The following is a 16922-nucleotide window of genomic DNA, read 5'->3' on the forward strand; positions in this document are numbered from 1 at the left end:
CCAAAAAGTTCGATTTTTGGTTTCATTTGACCACCAGCACCTTCTTCCACATGTTTGGTGTGTCTCCCAGGTGGCTTTCGGCAAACTTTAAACGCACTTTTTATGGATATCTTTAAGAAATGGCTTTCTTCTTGCCACTCTTCCATAAAGGCCAGATTTGCGGTGCAGGCATATTCATTGTTGTCCAATGGACAGAGTCTCCCACCTCAGCTGTAGATCTCTGCAGTTCATCCAGAGTGATCATGGGCCTCTTGGCTGCATCTCTGATCAGTCTTCTCATTGTATGAGCTGAAAGTTTAGAGGGACGGCCGGTCTCTCGTAGATTTGCAGTGGTCTGATACCCCTTCCATTTCAATATTATTGCTTGCACAGTGCTCCTTGGGATGTTTAAAGCTTGGGAAATTTTTTTGTATCCAACCGCCCTTTAAACTTCTCCACAACAGTGACTCGGACCTGGTGTGTTCCTTGTTCTTCATGATGCTCTCTCTGCGCTTTACACGGACCTCTGAGACTATCACAGAGCAGGTGCATTTATACGGAGACTTGATTACACACAGCTGGATTCTATTTATCATCATTGCAGTCATTTAGGTCAACATTGGATCATTCAGAGATCCTCACTGAACTTCTGGAGTTTTGCACATCGAAAGTAAAGGGGCTGAATATTTTGCACCACTATTTTTGCTTTTTATTTGTTAAAAAGTTTGAAATAGCCAATGAATTTCGTTCCACTTCATAATTGGGACCCACTTGTTGTTGATTCTTCACAAAAACTAATAGTTTTATATCTTTATGTTTGAGGCCTGAAATGTGGCAAAAGGTCGAAACGGTTCAAGGGGCCGAATACTTTCGCAAGGCACTGTATATATATATATATATATATATATATATATATATATATATATATATATATTCATTTTGCTCTTGAACATTTTAACTGACTTATCTTTTATCAGGTATCAAATAAGTAGCCTAATTTTGTTTTTTCACTTAAGAACAATTAATTTATACTAGGTACAAGTATAAGTACTTTTGGTTAAGTAATGTTTTTCTTTAAAGCAAAAGTACTTTTTTAAAGATTATTTTTTGGGTGTTTTTTCCCTTTATTTCAGAGTGTCAGTGCATAGACAGGAAAGGGGGGAGAGAGAGAGAAGGGGGATGACACGCAGCAAAGGGCAGCAGGTTGGACTCGAACCCGGGCCGCTGCCGAGGACTCAGCCCACATGGGGCGCACGCTCTACTGGGGGACCTAGAGGTCGCCCCAAGCAACAGTACTTTTACTTGAGTAAATATTCTATTTCTCTAAAGGTAAAGTTCATTCAAATCAAATCTCTCTCTCTGGGACCATCTCGTCATGGGAGACCCCAGAGGACGTCAGAGCAATCAACTTATCACCCGATGCTTCATCATCAGCAGCAGCAGGTTGTCTTGATCTGTTGTTCTTGTGTCTTTTATATATCAGGACACCAACCACTGCAACAGCTACAAGAACCAGAACACCTGCTGCCAGTCCCCGGTATCGACCTACAGGAGAGGAGTTTCCATCCTCGGAGTGTCCTCGGTTTGAACCTGAAGATAATAAAACATATGAGTCAGTAGATGTGTGGATAGTGGAGCAGCTTTCATCCTCTCTGATGTTAGAAACTGCAGCTACAATCTGATACTCAGAAAAACTCACTGAGAGAGACTCACTCACCTGCTGGGTCTGGAACCTGCAGACGGACGATTCTGATTGGCTTAGAGTCGTTGATGTAGGAACCAGCTGGTGCAACTCGACACTTGTATGTCCCGTTGTCGTGTCTGCTCACATTCTTCAGAGTTAGAGACACGTCTCCGTCCTTCAGCTGTCTGTCCACCAGGTCCACCCTGTCCTTAACCCTCCTAATGTCCTCCTGGATGTCTTACACCTGTTGTCCTCTGGGGTCAAGATGACCCCCCCTGGTTTGACTGTTATTTAAAGTATAAAGTATAAATTATCAATCTATTCTGTGTTACACCTTTAGTCTTACTTCAGTTCAACCCATTACTACACGTTTCCCTTCGTTTTGGAATTTAGAGCCAATAGACCTTGTTTATATAAAAGTACACCCTGTTTCTGAGTAAAAATTATTTTTAATTTAATATTATTTTGACTATTGGACTCATCACAGAGTGGTATATGTCAGAGTTTAGTAAGGATGCAGTTCTTAAATCATTTTAATTGTTTTAATGGCAGCCCATAATCACACCTGTTGTCCTCTGGGGTCAAACTGACCCCATCTGGTTTTACTGTTAATTAATTAATATTTAGTGGATAATTCAACTAATTCTGTATTACACCTTTAATAACCACTTCATTCAAACACATTAACACCATTTTCTTTATTCCATTAGAAATATAAGGCCAATAAGACAGCTCAAAAGTGGAATTTATGTTATGAATTTGAGACCTTGCATATACGGTGGCCTGTCTCTCTCTCTGCGGTCAACATGCTTCCTCCGTCACTGGGAGGGAGGGAAGACCAGATCAATGTTTCATCCTTTTTTCTTGTTTTTTAAGATATTTTGAGCATTTTTAGGCCTTTATTGACAGGACAGCTGAAGAAATGAAAGTGGAGAGAGAGGAGGGAGTCAAACCTGGGCCTGCTGTATCGAGCAGTAAACCTCTATATATGGGCGCCCGCTCGACCAACTGAGCTCTCCCGGCGCCAATGTTTCCTCCTTTTACTGGAAATATTCTTCTATCTCAGATTTTATATTAAAAAATATCTGGCAAGCGTCCTGTGCAGTATAGAGCTTCTTCCTCCTCACTCTCTCTCAGACTAAACTGTGAAACGCCCCAACTGCCGGGAGAAAAGACCTGTTTGGTTGTTCTTGTTGTTGTCCTAACCATTGCTTGAGCCCACCCATCAACCATCCATGATCAGAGAGGTTTTGGTAAGCCAGGATGTTCGGACTATTTGCTCCATTTCACCACTTTGTGCTGCGGGGTCCCTTTGACCCCAGAGGACAACAGAAGATATTACATTCAGTAAAAAACCCATCATTCAATCAAATTACTTCAAACTTAGTTTGGGCATTAAGAGCATAGTGTTAAACACTCACCATTATTTTCAGACCAATTGATGAATAAAATACATTTTGACGGGCAAAAGATTTCATTTGGGGTCAGAATGACCCCAGGACAACACGAGGGTTAAATGACGGATGCTGGTAGGTTGTATCCAGGTGTTCATCGCTGTAATAGAGGACGATATCTGGCTCCAGGTCAGGTCTGGTCCAACCTAGAGTGGTGATGGAGGAATCAGCAGCCTTACATGGCAGAATGACATCATCTCCAGGGTTCACGGTTACCTCAGTCAGGTCTGAAAAACAATAATCAACAATAGTAATCAATAAAAGTCATGGTATTTCTAAAGACCTCCATCAGGTGTAACACATGTTAATTATCAGAGATATCACAGGACTTTATTACCACGAGGTCAACACATGAAGAAGCTCCTCACTGAGATACGTGTTGACATGACTCATCAATAGTTCAGCTCTAATCCTTCAGGAAATGTTGTTAAAATCTACACCGTGGCTACAAAACGTAACTACACGTTACAGCGCTACAACCCTTTGGCTCATTATCAACACATATGCATCAAAATAGTAGTTTTGTTGAAGAAAGGTTCTAAGAAATGTGAAGGAAGAAAATAAGCTTAACCTCCTTTTGAAATGTTTCTGAGTAGACTTTCCCAAATCTTCTTTTTTTCCCAAGGTTTCCCAAGAACAAAGATGTGAGGAAGAAGTGGGAAGTGGCTTTGAGGAGAGAAGGATTTACTGCCGCGCGTGTGTGTGTGTGTGTGTGTGTGTGTGTGTGTGTGTGTGTGTGTGTGTGTGTGTGTGTGTGTGTGTGTGTGAGAGAGACAAATATTAAAAGCAAGTCAATATCTGACTTTACTGCCAGTATCTGTTTCTGCTTTTCTATCATATTTGTAGCGTGTGATTTTCAAAATACCTATCATAGCCTACATCACATATCATTTCAGGAGACAGTCCCCGTTTTTGGTTGCCTGTCCCTGGCTGAATACAAAAAAAACCCTCTGTCCCCATTTTGTTTTTGAAGACACAACATTAGGTTTTTCAATCAGACAGTCAAACTGGAAATGTCCCTGTCTTTCTTCCTTTTCGGGGACTATGTTCCCCATTTTGATCTTGGACATCTGGTCACCTTATATCATATATCAGAATATTATATTACTGTTAAGCCCACTATGAATATTAAAATACACCGAACCATGTGTCATGTATCATAGCTACGTGTATGACGTTTGCAGCAAAAAAAATCTGCGTAAAAATCAGTTAGGTATTCAGTGAGGTATGATTATTTAAATGCGCTGACAACTCATTGCACCTGCCAAACAGATTATACTGAAAGGAGCGGGTGACCGGTCCAAGGTGGCGGCTCTACGGCTCGTCAGCGCCAAGCCCCCAGGAAGAGCACCATGTCTAAAAGCCACCATGGACTTAGCGATAGGGGGGGGTACTGCACCCCATGGCGCAGAAAGACTTTTCACAGAGACTTTGCATGGCGAAAGAAACGTCTGTATTTCAGCGGATAATTTGTTTTGGGGTATATCAACCTACCAGCCCGAACACTGAAAGGGTCCTTGTTTAAAAAGTCACGTTTTTAACATTCACTAGAAGCGAATCCAGAATTATTAAATCTGGCATGATGAACGCGCAAAATGGACACGAGCAGACCCACGGGACCAGGGCGGATCTACCGGGGTGGCATAGGGTGGCAACTGCCACCCTAAAAGAAAGCCTTGCCACCCCTGCTGCCACCCCAGTTGGCAGCAACGAATTACGGTAAAAGTTATGGCCAATTTGACACCTACGAGCGTGTCTCCATGTCCGACTGCAGTGAATGCAGCATAAGATGACGGGGGGCAGAGAGTAGAGAGTTTGTTTTGGAAAACTGAATTTCAAGCCGCAGGGAGCCAGGAGTCGTGATGAATGGAGACACAGGAGGAAAGAAGTCAAAACGGATTAACTATCTATCCAGAAATGAAATTATAACGAAAGCACAGTGCTAGCATAGCTGCGCTGATTTTGAGATGATAAAAATCAGGTTGAAGAACGTTATTTTGCCAACTATACAATGTTACTTAGGGTCGGATGTTTGTTCTGTGTAAAGTAGGCTACAAAAGCTAATATTGATTCAACGTCTGTCAAGGAAAACATCGTTACATTGAATCGTACAGAAATGAAGAGGAAAGGTAGCATATTCAGTTTTTGTCTCCAAAGAGAAAGGCGAGAAATAGAAAATTAACAAGTGAGCAAGGTAGATGGAGAAGATGTGGTGGAAGGAGAGAGAAAAGAAGTGGAAGGAGAGAGAGAAGAGGTGGAAGGAGATAGAAAAGAGGGGGAAGGAGAGAGAAAAAGGGCAACAGAAACGTGACAGAGACAGAATACAAGGCCAAGGCGACCAGGGACAGGAGGTGGGAGAAGACCACAGCGGTGAAGATATGGAGGGAGAGCATCACCAAGATGAGGAAGGAGAAAGCGAGAGACAAGAGAACGTGCAGGGCTCAGACAGTGAAAGGGAAAGCAGAGTGCCTGGGCCATCACCAACCATCTCCAGTCAAGCTGGTCCACACGGTATGGAAATTGTTGATGCATAGTATACTAAGTTAGATATGAATAAGAACAACAAATGAGAAAGCTTAAATATGAATAATTAGGGAAAGTTGTCAGTGTGAAAGTGTGATGAGATGGGGAGATGAGTTTTTATATTTTGTGTAGAATGTATTTTAGATCTATTGCTCAGATTAAATATAAAAAATAAAGAAATGAACCTAAAAATACTCTCCCAGGCTAAAATGTTAGTGTGTTAACACAGTCTGATGGTTAGAACTAATCAATGACAGTTCCTAATCTTGTACAAATGCTGCCTGCAACGCTGCCTCTCTGAAACAGTCCAAAACAGTTTGCTTCCCCTCTCACACATCTGCCTCTCATCACCTGGGTCTTAACTTAATGCCTTTCCTGTGATAATGCCCCTTACTTCTATAATACTTCTATATCTCCTATTAAGTGAGATTATATTGTACGGTCACTTATTCCTAATATGAACTGTTTCAAATAAAACCCCAAATGCAGGACATTGATTGCATGAGATGAAGTTTGTCTGTATGAGTTTGTAAATGGCAGCCTGTGCCCTTTTGTAGTGTGTACATACTATTTCTCATCAAACTGTGATAACTGATTAAATTCAGTAAATATACGTCTGACATATTGCCACCCCTCAAAAATTCCTGCCCCCCTCTCGCCACCCCAGAAATATTTTTCTAGATCCGCCCCTGCACGGGACTGTTCTCCCGAGCTCATGTAGCTAGCTGTAATAATGGATATAGCTAATGGTTGTAATTCACCATATGTTCGATTAATAAGTCCATGGTATTATCTTATGAAGTTATGTGTATGTATGTTGTAAAGCCTGTTACGTGGATGTAACGTCATTAGCGTTTCCCAAACTGTCGGGGCTATCAGCTAGCTAGCTAGTTGCTAACATCAGGGGTAGCTAGCATGGCTGTATTCAGATCTATACATAGCTAGCTATATGCCTACATAACGTTGCTACAGACATAGTGATTACATCACCTTGGTTCTCTGTTATGATCCACCTGAGGGCTGTATGCTGTAAAGCTTGTAACGTGGATGAGCTCTGTTCACCAAACTGCAGGCTAACTGCTAGCGCTCGTTAGTAGCTAGCTAGCTAGTAGCACGACTACGATTTTAATGATTAAATCTCCTTGTTTGTCTAGCTAAATAGATCTATCGTTTATTTAGCTAAGCATGTAAACGATCGGGAAAAACGAAAACACAATGTTTAACGTTAGTGAATATTTTAGACAATGAAAAAGGCGAGTTTGTGAGTTCGCCACTTGTAAGACGCGAGAGAGAAGCTCACGAACGAGCATGTTGCTACAGGTTGCTAAGACAACGCAAACAAATTGTTGCTAGTGCGCGTGTCCATCGTGACATCATGGGCCAAGAATGCAGAAGATCCGAGCTCCATGTCTGCTTAATGCGCTTTTGAGCAACTCTCACTGGAACGTACAGGGCTTCACCTGAACACTGGATCCAGTTCTCTTCATATATCTGTCACAACCCAAAGTGAGTAGAGTGCAGATTTATACGGTTTACGGCATAACGTGTCTTACTGAAATTTGTGAAATCTGTAGAATAATAAACTTTTCTCTTTACATACAATAACAGAAGATGGAAATCATTTTCAAAAATGTTGTAGCTATCTATGATTGTTAAGAGTGCTAACGTTAGCTCAAAACGCCATTCAAGTGACAGCCATTGTTGTTTGATTGCTAACTTGTAGCCAGCAGCAGTCATTTGAAAACGTTTTAGCTAGCTAGGATTGTTTGATTGCTAACGTTAGCTAAAAACGCCATTAGCATCTAGTAGGCTACTTGATTGCTAATGTTAGCTCAAAACGCCGTTAGCATCTTGTAGGCTACTTGTCGCAAAGTGACGCATGCGCAACTCAAAATCTGCACTCTACTCACTTTGGGTAGTGACAACATCAGCGGAGGCGGCTCAAGATGGCGGAGAGAGCAGACGCACTGTGAATGGCTCAGAGTAGCAAAGCCTTGAATATCAACAGAATTAACTTTTGACTCAACAACACCCTAAAATATCAGATGTAAAATTTGTAGGGAACTTATTTTAATATTTCAGAAGTGTGTAAGTGACCCCGGAGCACCTCCTGGAATACGATATATTGCAAACCATAACATGGCTAGCACAAAAGCTAATGCTAAATCGAAGGTTCTCCAAGAACACGACTATGGCGGTCCTGAAAGGATGGAAACTAACACCAGAGGTACTAAAAACACCTTAGCATCTCCTTCTAAACCACCAGCACCACTGAAAAGGTCAAAACCAGACGACGTCGTGACTGCTGAAGCCCATGCTGACAACGCCTCTTACTCTGTGATCCTGGCCGCTGTCAGCACTCTTCAAAGCATGATGCAGGACTTCAAAGCGGAGCTAAAGCAGAACACGCTGACCTTAACCAACATCGTGAAAGCTGTGGAGTTCAACTCTGCCGAGATCAAAGATTGTAAAGAACAGTGCCAAAAGCTGCACGTCGAGGTGAAACAACTGAAAGAGTTCTGGAGAAAAGAGCTGCAGAAGTGGAAAATAGAGCTGTAGAGTTGGAGCATTATAAAAGAAGGTGGAACCTGCGAGTAAATGGCTTACAGGAGGGACAAGACGAAAACACACGACAAATCATCTCTGCTATCGGAAAAATTGCACCACACTGGAAGGAGTTCAAAAGGACGCCACTTCAGGGACGAACTCTGGCGGATCACCAAACTTCACCCCGTGACAACATTTATGGATTTAATATTAGTAGAGAAAACCGAAACCTACTTGAACAAATTAGTTTACATTTAGACAATCTCAAATTAACACACTCAACTGATAACATCATCATTGGCGGCGACCTAAACCTAGTTCATGATGATTTTTTTTATAAATACCCTTGCAGATACTCTGCAAGTCACCCGAATACAATATTCAAGAGCTTTTGCGAAAAACAAAATTTGATTGATACTTGGAGACACTTAAATCCAGAAATATCTAAATACTCCTGGTTTAGCTCAAACCACAATTATAAATCCAGAATCGATCACTGGTTGATTGCAAATCATTTGCTAGCTTATAATATTAGCTCTGATATTTCTGCTGCACCACTAACAGATCATAGTGTTATTCTACTACAGATCAAACCCAATGGCAACAATGTCCACTCACACACATATTGGAAGTTTAACTCCAGCCTGCTCAAAAATAATAACTACTCGCCAAAAATCTAATTATTAATTAAAGAATATGCCAATTCTGAAGAGCTAACAACTGCTACCAAAAGTGGGAATTCCTAAAATATAAAAATACGACTAATTTACCATCTCATTCAGTAAAACAATTAAAAAGATAGTGAAAAACAAGAAGTAGACATTATTAATCAGTTAAATATGTACTGCAATAGACCAAACCCAACTGAAGACGATAAACAAATGATTTTAAACCTACAACCTTAACTAGATGAAATCTACAGTCGTAAAAGGCCCAAGGGTGCGTATTAGATCCAGAGCTAAGTGGATAGGAGGAGGGTGAAAAAAATTCAGCGTATTTCTGTGGTTTTGAAAAAGAAGACAGGAAAAAAGAGCATCAGATCCCTTGATGGTTGATAATAATGAAGTCACAGATGAAAAATGTATCTCTTCAGAAATCTGGAAATTCTATTGCCAGCTTTATAGCTCTAAATTTTCTAGAGTGAACTGTCAGAATTTTTTTCAGGACATAGCAAAACATATTCCAAAAATAGAGGATGGCCTCAAACAAACATGTGAAAGCCAAATAACAATTACAGAACTTGATGCATTAATTGGTCGTCTTTCTCTTAACAAAGCCCCTGGATCCGATGGTCTCACAGGTGACTTTCACAGACATTTTTGGGTAGATTTAACCCTCCTGTTATCCTGAAATTTACTAACATCCATTATCCTTGGGGTCAATTTGACCCCAGGATTTTAAACCTCCAGAAAATGTTGGTAATTAAAAATCTTTTACCAAATTTTTATGTTGACAGCCTAAACTGGCAACAAGAAAATGTTGACAGCCCCCACCTCCCTCCCACACTCATATTACGTGACTATTGGAAACATATGAAAATCACTATAAAAATATCCCCCTGATTCAACTTAAATTGAAAAGAAGTGCAACCAGACCTTCATCCACAGTCACATGGGGGCCTGGATTGTAGAGAAAGGGTAATCGCTGCACCCACTCGTCCCATACATCCCGTATTGCTGCCAATTTGTCACGGAAACATTGAATGTTTTCAGAGACATAGTGGCTGGAAATATGCCCCCTTCCAGTTTCAGCATTCCAAGGGCTTGCTGTTGCTTCACTTTTTGACTTGTTTACTCCTGCCAAAATGAGCAACCCAATGTAGGCATGGAGGTCTGTCACATCCACATCTTTCCAACTGTCCACATACACACGACTTCCCTCTAAATTTGTCATTTCAAGTATATCTTTTTCAACTGATGGTGTCATGTAAAGCTCAAATGCTGATTTTATGTCATGGACATGACTGACAGCATATCTGGTTGGGGCCTAGAATCATTTTTATCACATTAGCAGCACTACCCCAGCACCCTGTCGTTCAAGTGGGGGAGGGACAATAATAATTTTCCGTTTTTGGGTAAGGTAATGTGTGCTCCTGGTGGTTGAGAGACAACAGAAAGGTCAAACCCAACAGTCTCATTGTCTTCAGAGGTTGATGCCTCACAATCAGGGTCCTCCTCAACCTTATCCTCAGTCTCGGACACATTCTCCTCTATGTCACTTTCAGTGTCAAAGAGCAGAAAAAAAAATTTCACTGACAGAAAACCTTTTCTTGCAGGCCATTTTCAAATGAAAGTGAGTGTACAGAGAGCACATCGAGCACCAAGAGAAATGGTTTAGAAGGCAGCGGTGCCTGCGCGGTGAGCTTTTATATGTTCCCGCCCCCTGTATTATGATGCGACAAAATCATCCATGCAAGAACAATATTTTCCCTCTCCCAGAGTGCGCGAAATATTTCCCTCTCCCAGAGTTGCGGGAACAATATATTTTCCTCCCTCACAGAGGGTGGGTGGGTGTGTGGGGGTGGGGGAGGGAATTGAAGATTGTGAAATTGCAACAACCTGCATGTGAACGTACCTCAATACCCAGAAACAATCTCAGCAAATTTATGTAAAATGTTCATATTTTCTATGCTACAGCTACAACAGCCTGGGGTCAAATTGACCCCAAGGAACATCAATGCTACAAAATGCATACAGGACATTGAAAATATATCATGTTAATTTTATGTTTACCCAGTTGTCCCCATTAAATTAGGAAAAGTCATTCAATATGAAGCAAAAAAAGATGTCAAGCCCTTTTTTAGAGATGTTAAACATTGAATGGGGTCAAATTGACCCCAAGGATAACAGGAGGGTTATTAAGAGACCTGCTGCTACAAGTCTTTACCGAAATATTTGAAACATGTGTGCTTTCACCAACAATGAGACGTATCATCTCATTTCCAAAACCGGGGAAAGACCCCAGAATTATAGATAACAGAAGACCCATTACACTCAAATTCAGACTACAAACTCCTAACTTACATCTTTGCTTCTCGTCTTCAGACAGGGATTTCAAATATTATTGCAGATACACAGTCAGGGTTCTTAAAAGGACGGTCAATCCACAACAATATAAGATTGGTAATGGACATTATTGAGTACAGAAACCAAATAAAAGGATGATGGTTTCCTTCTTTTTTAGACTTCTATAAAGCATTCGGACTCCGGCAGCATCCATTTATTCTTTCGAGGTCAATCACTTTGGATTTGGAATCAAATTTAGAAAATGGGTTGGTGGATTATATCGAGATATTAGTAGCTGTGTCCTATTACCTAGCGGCACCACCCCAAGCGTCAAGATTAATGTGGGTATTCCTCAAGGTTGCCCCATCTCACCATACCTGTTCATCTTAGCCACAGAAATGCTAGCAATCTATATAAAAAACTGTAATGATATTAAAAAACGTAATGTACTTGGCACAGACATTGTAATTAGCCAACTAGCGGATGACACAACAATATTCTTAAAAGATAAATACCAAATATCAACAACTATTGCCAAAATTGAAAAATTCTCCAATGCCTCAGGTCTAACACTAAACTTAAAAGTGTGAATTGCTGGCTGTACACGACACTTCACTGGAAAACATCTGTAATATCCTATTAAATCAGAAATCAAATACCTGGGGATTTACCCTCCAAGGACCAAAAACAAAGCCAACTTCTGAATGTAGAAAATAAAATCAAAGAATGCAAATCAAGACTAAATATATGGCTACAGAGGGACCTATCCATACTAGGTCGAATTTACCTAACTAAGATGTTTATCAAGATGTATTTATCCAGCCTACTCCAATGCCATTCCAAACAATTTGATTAAATCTATCAACCAAATCAACCTAAACTTCATCTGGAGAAACAGACCACATTATATGAAGAAAAGCAATATGGTTAAAGACACAAAGGATGGAGGACTAAAAGTTATTGACTTTGACTGCCTTAATGGAACCTTAAAATAAATTGGTTAAAATATTGGATCAAACACAGCAACTCCTTTTGGTATTGTATTCCAAAGACCTTATTCAAGAAAATTGGAGGATTAGAATTTCTTCTCAGACGGACTTTAATGTTAAAGGAATACGTAATTCCAACCGACTGATCGTAGCTCTGTTGTTTGTAAATCAGAGTACTGTCAGTGGGCGAGAAAACGAAAACGGTGCCCTACACCGGAGTTATCCTCCTGCTAGATTTTGCACCCAACAGTCTTAAACAAGGCTTAAACAGGGCAAGTTTTAAAGCGTGTTTTTTAGCCTCTAAACGTGTTCGAAATGCCATTACTAGTGCTTAGCCATGTGCAGTTATTCCTACGAGGGAACACAGCGAATTTGACGCGGTAGATGTGACAGAAAGGCATAAAAGTTGTGTTAATCCTTACCTCTGTTTATGTAAAGCTTTCGGTCAAGTCCTCAACAATCGAGTGCCGATCTCATACAATCCAATAATCCAAAATGTATTTTTTCCACAAAAAACAATTTGCCGAGGTCCTGTCCATAGTAATGAGCATGTATCAACAGGCTGTAACCTGACACCGCAGTGAAGCAGAGCTGACCTGCAGTTTAAGAGTTCATCAGCTCATTTGCATAGGTAACCTAGCAACGCCAGAGCCTGCCTGTCTGCAGAAGCAGGGAGGAGCTCACAGAGCTGACAGACGGAGCTTGGAGTTAGATCAGGACTACTATCAGAAAATGGTTCGCGTTTGTGCCTTTCCAAATTGCGGCAACCAAATGAAGAGATATCTGAGCTTGAGCTTTCACCGTCTACAACCTCCGCGGCAGCGGAGATTTTACCGTTAGCAGGAGGATAACTTCGGTGTAGCGGCACCGTTTGTTTTCGTTTTTCCGCTACTGACGGTACTCCTGATTTACAAACAACAGAGCTACGGGTTGAAATCGAACCGGAATTCTCCTTTAACATTAAAGTCCGCTCTGAGGAAGAAATTCTAATCCTCCAATTTTCTTGAATAAGGTCTTTGGAATACAATACCAAAAGGAGTTGCTGTGTTTGATCCAATATTTTAACCAATTTATTTTTAAGGTTCCATTAAGGCAGTCAAAGTCAATAAACAAACAGACAAACAAACAAACAACAGAGCTACGGGTTGAAATCGACCGGAATTCTCCTTTAACAAACTACCTATTTCATTGTCAGAGTTTCACAAACAAATACTCTTGTATTGGAAAATGTAATACGTACATAACTTCTCACCCCATACATCTGTACTCTGGAACAATAGATATATTTTGCACACGCAACAAATCTCTATTCTTTGAGGATTGGTATGGGAGAAGCATATGGTCCGTGAATTGACTTAATGGATACCAACGGACAATTTTTAAATATGAACAATTTTGCATCAAACATAATTTCCAACCCTTAAAATCAGACTTACATAAAGTTACATTTACATTACATTACATAAAGCACTACCCAAGGATTAGTCCTTCTAACAAGAAACATTTTGGCATATTATCCGATACAACCACAATTGGCCCCACTATCAATTCAAGGGTTCTCTATTCTGGATACAAAATGCCCTAACCACTTTATTAGAAATTGTTTTATTGATTATCTTTACCCTAAAGTGCATAATAAAAATAACATACTACAAAAAGTTGATAAAGTTTCGATCACTAAACTAAGGACAATGTATCTAACACTCCCTATATCTCCTAAAGTGAAAGAAACACATTTCAAAGTAATGAACAACATTTACCCTTCTAATGAATTACTGAGACTTCGCTTTGGTATAGATGATAAAAAATGTACATTCTGTGAAAATGATGTTGAAACTACGGACCATGTGTTTTTCTCATGTAATGTGATACAGACATTTTGGTGTGATATACATAAATGGGTTAAGCAACAGATGTCTTCATTCCCAACCTCTTTCTCCTGTGACGACATAACATTTGGATTGATATTGCAAAGCAAAGGTGATGAGCTCTGTACTAATACAATTGTATGTCTAGCTAAATTCTTTATTCACAGATGTAGAATTGTGAAATCATCTCCCAAATTTGTTTTTTTTAAATGGGTTTAAACTGTATATGAAATCCTTAAAATCTCTGAAAAGTCCTAAAGCACAAAACATATATGATACCCTAAAACACTTCCCAACTGAGGTTAATAGCTGAACAATGTCTGAAATCTCCCCTTTTTTTCCCCTCTCTCTCTTTCTTTAATTTCCTTATTTGAATGTCCCTTCTCCTTTATAAATCATCCTTACTTTTGTTACTATGACTACATGTATATTTCCTGTTTGTATTAAGAGCTGCTCCATCTGGCTATATTTTCCTTTGTATCCTACTCTGATGTAACAAGGTTTGGCAGCCATGTTTGCTTGTAAATCTTAATATTTCAACAACAACAAAAAAAATAAACAACATCCATCCATCCATCCATCCATGGTCAGCGCCAGTAGGCAGCAGCGGTCGATGCGGCGTCTACTCTATATTATGTCTATGGGTATAACGCTATGTGGAGACATGTGCTCAGGTACGGCTGTTAAGCTAAGGGAAGCTAATTAAATAAAGACTATGTTAATACGAAGTAATGCTACGTTTATACGTGGCCGGCTATTTTCATAAACGGACATTTCACCCTCTCCGTTTTGAGAAAAGTGTTTGTTTACATGTACCCGTATATGCCGTTAATGCCGTTAAGAGCACGCCAGACCTGTTGGTGACAGCGTAACGAGAGGGTAACAACCACGAATCACTTCCTGTCTCATGTCTCAGTTTAGCTACTTTCAAACGTGCAAACGAAGATTTCATAAATCTCCACTCTGGCCAGAGTTTTTAGAAAGACTCGGTTTCAGAGGAGAATTCTCCGTTAGCGTGTAAACGAAGGGAAATGTCTCCGGTTTGTAAACATATAACCACGCACGTGTAAACAGGGTCTAAGACTGGCTGGTGATGAACGTGACAACCCTGTTGACAGAACAGGAACTGAACAAAGTCACCTCCCATCTGACGATAGCAACGGGTTTACCTCACTTCGACAAGTGTGTGAATGCTTTAATTAAGCTGTTTACTTTATAATCTAGTGTCCGCCCGGACGGGCTAGCTAATGTTAGCTACATAGCTAACTAGCCGTCCCCGTCAGTATGCTCTTGAGAAATGTGTATTTACGCCCATGACGATAAAACATTTACTGTCTAACGTTACATAAACCTTATCAATAAAAGCTGTTATTTACCTGAAGCTGCTCCAGAGAAATAACAGGAACAGAAACGGAGTCATAACAGCTGAGAGAGCGGAGATCCTCCGTTATCTGGTTTACACAGAAAAGAGGAAGCATCTAGCTGCCGTTAGGTTTGCCTTGTTCCCTTTATTAATGGGAGGAGCTGAGGAGAGCCCATTTATTCATATATTGGTTGGGAGGTTGTCTGGCAGTTGTGAAAATTAAAATAGCAGCTAGATAAAGAAGAAGGAAGGTTAAAACTATTAAATGAGCTTAATAAATAGAAGAGAACAATAAAAGAACGATAGATGAGGTATGTAGCCTGAGTGTAAGTGTCTCTCCTCCTGTCTCCTCTCTGTCTCTCTCCTCCCTCCTCTCTGCCCTCTCTCTGTCTCTCCCTCCCTCCCTCTCTCTCTCTCCCTCCTCCCCTCCTCTCTCTCTCTCCCTCTCTGTCTCTCCCGCTCTGTCTCTCTCTCTCTCTCCCTCTCTCTCTCTCCTTCTCTGTCTCTTCTCTGTCTCTCCTCCCTCTCTCTCTCTCTCTCTCTCTCCCTCTGTCTCTCCCGCTCTGTCTCTCCTCTCTCTCTCCTCTCTCTCTGTTTCTCTTCTCTGTCTCCCTCCTCTCTCTCTCCCTCTCTCTCTCTCCTCCCTCCTCTCTCTCTCTCTCCTCTCTGTCTCTCCCGCTCTGTCTCTCCCTCTCTCTCGCTGTCTCTTCTCTGTCTCTCCCTCTCTCTCTCTCCCTCCCTCTCTCTCTCTCCCTCTCCTCTTTCGCTCTCCCTCGCTCTCTCTCTCTCCCTGTCTCTGTCTCTTCTCTGTCTCTCTCTCCCTCCCTCTCTCTCTCTGTCTCTTCTCTGTCTCTCCCTCTGTCTCTCTCCCTGTCTCTGTCTCTTCTCTGTCTCTCTCTCCCTCCCTCTCTCTCTCTGTCTCTCCCTCTCTCTCTCTCCCTCCCTGTCTCTGTCTCTTTCTCTTCTCTGTCTCCCTCTCTGTCTCTCTCTCTCCCTCTCTGTCTCTCTTTCCCTCTCTGTCTCTCTCTCTCCCTCTCTGTCTCTCTCTCTCCCTCTCTGTCTCTCTCTCTCTCCCTTTCTCTCTCGCTGAAAACCGCAAAAAACTATAGACAATAACACCCTAAACTTTGAAAACATTGACAGAAACATTGAGAGAGGGAAAACAAAAGTGTTTCTTTCACCGTCGAGGGAGGAGACAACACGAGGGGGTTAAAGTGTTTCTAAAACATATGTTTCAGTAATTTAGGCTACCGCCTTTTAAAATATTTATTTCAACATTCAGTTGGTACACCCCCCACCCCGACCAGCGAAAAGCATTTTTGGTAAAAAACAAACAAAACAAAGTCTTTATTAAGAGCTGCAGCATCTGATTTACTACATAACAACCTGGCATGCTAATGTTTAGAATCCAAAAACTTCTTTATTCAATATATATATGTCCATATGCTATAATATATACAGTGCCTTGCGGAGTCATTATACCAGCGTTTCGGCTTTTGCCACATTTCAG

General features: G+C 40.9%; 1 long non-coding RNA gene across 1 annotated transcript; it reads right to left on the reverse strand.

Moving 5' to 3' along the window:
- Window positions 1–1179: 1179 nt before the first annotated feature.
- LOC120572957 lies at window positions 1180–15570 on the reverse strand. Its single transcript, XR_005641521.1, has 3 exons — window positions 15426–15570; window positions 1697–3344; window positions 1180–1569 (listed from the first exon to the last, which is right to left on the reverse strand). It is a non-coding gene; the product is annotated as an uncharacterized LOC120572957 (long non-coding RNA).
- Window positions 15571–16922: the final 1352 nt, after the last annotated feature.

This window comes from Perca fluviatilis, chromosome 14 (genome assembly GCF_010015445.1).
Source record: "Perca fluviatilis chromosome 14, GENO_Pfluv_1.0, whole genome shotgun sequence".
Classification (NCBI taxonomy): domain Eukaryota; kingdom Metazoa; phylum Chordata; class Actinopteri; order Perciformes; family Percidae; genus Perca; species Perca fluviatilis.